The sequence below is a fragment of the Neovison vison genome, chromosome 1 (genome assembly GCF_020171115.1).
Source record: "Neovison vison isolate M4711 chromosome 1, ASM_NN_V1, whole genome shotgun sequence".
In the NCBI taxonomy this organism is placed as follows: Eukaryota; Metazoa; Chordata; class Mammalia; order Carnivora; family Mustelidae; genus Neogale; species Neogale vison.
This window is the reverse complement of record NC_058091.1, coordinates 3,033,520-3,037,395: the sequence shown is the minus strand read 5'-3', so window position 1 is coordinate 3,037,395 and position 3,876 is coordinate 3,033,520. Positions and strand designations below refer to the sequence as shown.

The 3,876-nt window shown below is 56.2% G+C and overlaps 1 pseudogene; it reads right to left on the bottom strand.

The window, feature by feature from the left end:
• Positions 1-249: 249 nt before the first annotated feature.
• LOC122897414 lies at positions 250-371 on the bottom strand (annotated as a pseudogene).
• Positions 372-3,876: the final 3,505 nt, after the last annotated feature.

The window sequence follows — 3,876 nt, the reverse complement described above, 5'->3', positions numbered from 1 at the left end:
TGGGTTACCCACGACTAACACAACCACCCCTGGGACACCGTGTTCTGAATCCTTGACTTTTGAGGCTACTGGCTTGCGTTGATACCTCGTGAGACGTCAGGGAGCTGTCAGCTGGGGGCTCGCGGGCTGTCGCAAAGGAGCCCGTCTGGTGCGGGGTGTTGAGAGTGGGAGAGGCGGTGGCAGGGGGACAAGAGTCCCGCGGAAGCTCTCTGTGCTTTCTCCTCAGTTTTGCTTGAACTTAGAGTGGCTCGAACATATGCAATTTGTAAATTTTTTTCTTTTTCTTTTTTTTTTTTTTACATTAAAACAATTAGCAATAATCGCGCCTCGGATAAACCTCATTGGCTACGATACTGCCACTGCGCAAAGCTACATTAAAACAAATGGGACGCCTGGGTGGCTCAGTTGGTTGGACGACTGCCTTCGGCTCAGGGCGTGATCCTGGAGTCCCGGGATCGAGTCCCGCATCGGGCTCCCAGCTCCATGGGGAGTCTGCTTCGCTCTCTGACCTTCTCCTCGCTCAAGCTCTCTCTCACTGTCTCTTTCTCTCTCAAATAAATAAATAAAATCTTTGAAAAAAAAAAAAACAAAAAAAACAAATAGTTACAGGCTATCCCTTTTCCTCCAGGCAGGTAGAGCAGGCTCCATGGGATCCCACACTTTCAGTGTGTCCCTGGTGCACACAGAACCCCCTGCTGTCCACTGAGGAAGTGACCAGTGGTTGGTGCTGGAATAGGGTCCAAGGGAGGCAATTAGAGAGCACCCGGGCTGTGGCTCATGATATAATGATATTGGCTCCTTATTACCTGGGACATAATTCCATCTACAAGTGAAGGGCTGGCATTATTTCCAAATTAAGGAAGTGAGGCATCTAATGTGTGTATTTCTGAAGGGACTCCCCGGGCTGCATGGCACCCACAGGCAGGTCAAAAACGTCAGAATGAATCATTATCCTTCCTCACAAACTCTCAGGTGCCCTTCCAAATTTTAGAGGAAAGCAGAACTCCCCATCGTTTTCTTGCTAACAGAATGTCTTTTTAAAATAGCAAACCCTCAGGGCGCCTGGGTGGCTCAGCCGGTGGAGCCCCCGACTCTTGGTTTTGGCTCAGGTCATGATCCCAGGGTCCTGAGATCAAGCCCCGAGTCAGGCTCCACATTCAGAGGGGAGCCTGCTTGAGAGTCTGTCTCTCCCTCTCCCTCTCCCTCTGCCCCTCCCTCTTGCCCCTGTTCTATCCAGAAATCAATAAATAAATTCTTAAAAAGATTAACAAATGCTTAAGCACGCTGTGAGACCGGTGGCTGAGGCTGAAGACGGTGTTTTCAGCGCCTTTCCCGTCTGATAATGCATTATCCATTGTGTTCCACAAAGAATTGTGATTTTCTGTCTCATTTTAGAGATTTTTGAAAGGTTTTTGCAAATGATTTAAAAGTACTTCAAGTTATGGCAATTCTACATTTAAAGCTTTTTTTATTATTATTATTTTTCTGTATTTGTATCTCCCGTGAGAACGTTTGGACTCATCTCCCTGTAGGCTCATGGTCAGAGGCCCGGGGTGGATGAACCTGGGAGAGCCCACCTCCAGCCCTGGCCCCTTTCCTTTCCTTTCTTTCCCTTTCTCTTCCTTTCCCTCTTTCTCTCTTTTCTTTTCGTTTCTCCTTCCGTCCCTCCTCCTTTCTTCCCCTTGTTCTTGTTCTCCTTCTCTCTCTCTAAGGACAGGGTGTGCAGCCGCCGACCCCCGCCCATCCGACGTCCCACAGACACGATCCCCGCCACCAAGCCCGCCCCACACGTCCCAGGCATGAAGCGTCTGGAACCAATGTCTGCAGGAGAAAAGGAATTGAGGAAAGACGCGAAGCCGCGGGCCCTCTGCCCACGGCGGCTCTCGTCCCAAGCTTCTCGGCCACCGCTGCCCACAGGGGCTTGACGCGAGCTGGAGACACGGAGCAAGGGCCGGAGCCCGCGGCGCGCAGGGCCGAATCCCGCTCTCAGCTCCCCGACACCGTCGGACCCACGAGACACAACACGGGCCCTCGCTTAGAGCCGCGCCGGAGCGGCTCCCCCACGCCGGCTGCAGCGAGGAGGCCCCAGGACGACCGCCCCGACCGCCAGGTGCGCCCTCGGTGGCCCTTTCCTAGCAAGAATACGCGCGGCTGGGGACCGCCTCGCTCTCCCCGCCCCGCCGCGCGGCGCTCACGGCCCCCTGGACTCGCGCTCTCGCTGTCGTCTGCGGGCCTGAGCGCCCCAGGCTCCGGCCCCTCCGGCCCCGGTGGCCGCCGTACCTGCCCCTCGTGCCCGCCACCTTCCGCCGCTCCCGGGCCTCCTCAGGCGCTGGCACCGTCGTCCTGTCCGACGAAGGCCTGACCTCCTCCTCCCCAGGAACAGCCCCGCTGCTCACCCGTGTCGGGCCGCTGGCTCGTCCCCGCTGCAGGGTCTGGAGCGGCGATTCTGCCCGAGGGAAGGCTGACTGCGAAGCTTAGAGTGTTCAGGAGTCGACGGAAGGGACCCTGGAAGGCTGTGCGCTCCCGCCTCTGGGGTCTCTCGCGGGCGTCGCCTGCACCACGCATGCGTCCTGGGTCGCCTGCGCCACGCATGCGCCCTGGGTCGCCTGCGCCACGCATGCGCCATGGCCCGGCGTTGCTTCTCGGTGTGGCCCCACAGCTGCCCCCTTCCATGCCCTCCGCTCTGCTAAGGCAGGAAACTCTGAGGGCACAGACAGACGCGCCTGTTAAAGGACTTGATGCTTCCGTCCCTTTACATTCCTTCCGAAATGGCTACAAAAGTGTCACGAAAAGAATATAAGGTGTTTTCACGTGTCCTTCCCCAAAGGTCCCCCAGGTGTCCTCTAACTACAGCATGAGGATCTCAGGAAGGCGACGTCGATACAACTATTTCAGGTCCTCTCGAGCCGCTGCTCACGTTCTGCCAACGGTCCCCCGAAGCCCTCTGTTCCGGTCCGGGCTGGCGTCTCACGTTGAGTTGGGAGACCGTCGTGGAAAAGCTGGCGATCTGCCCTGCAGCCCTGCACGGGCACGCTCCTGGTCACACGCCGGCCACAGGCGCCCAATCATCCCCCGCATCTCATCAGGCCGGTGTCTGTTGCCGCCAGCACTCCGCGGACGGCCAGGAGGAGGCTCAGAGAAGCTAAACGACTTGACGGAGCTCACACGGCCATGACCTGCCGAGGACTGCTCCATGCAGAACCGTCTGCGGGGGAGCCTGCCCTTGGCTGTGTGTGGCCTGATCTCGCCCAGTTGCAGCGGCGCCCAGGTGGCTCAGTGGTTAAGCCTCTGCCTTCGGCTCAGGTCATGATCCCACAGTCCTGGGATCGAGCCCCGCATCGGGTTCCCTGCTCAGCGGGGAGCCTGCTTCCCCCTCTCTCTGCCTGCCTCTCTGCCTACTTGTGATCTGTCAAATAAATAAATAAAATCTTTAAAAAAAAATAAAGTTGACAATACAAGTGATCTGCGGCTTGTGCTTCCTTGACGCACTCATGGCCCCAGTCAACCTTGCCTGCTACTCCTTGGTCGTCTTCTTGGGCACTTCAAGGACCGATAACGCACTTGGGGCCCTTCCCATCTGACCGAAGTTCCAAAGAATGCTCTGAGAACAAAATACAGCTTGAATAAGGGTCGGTCACTGTGACAGCTCATTAAGAACTCCGTGCCCAAAGTGTGTTTGCCAGTGGAGGTCAGTCTCTGCAGGAACAGCCTGTGTCTCTCCGGAGCTGTGAAAGGTTTAAACCGTTCTATGGCAGTGTGGGTGAAGCCGGGAAAGAGGAGTTTATCGAATCTGCAGGTGACAGATTTATGAGATGTTGCAAACATGATAAATGACAGACTCGAACTGCAGAAAGCCTCACCAGGCTAGAACACTTG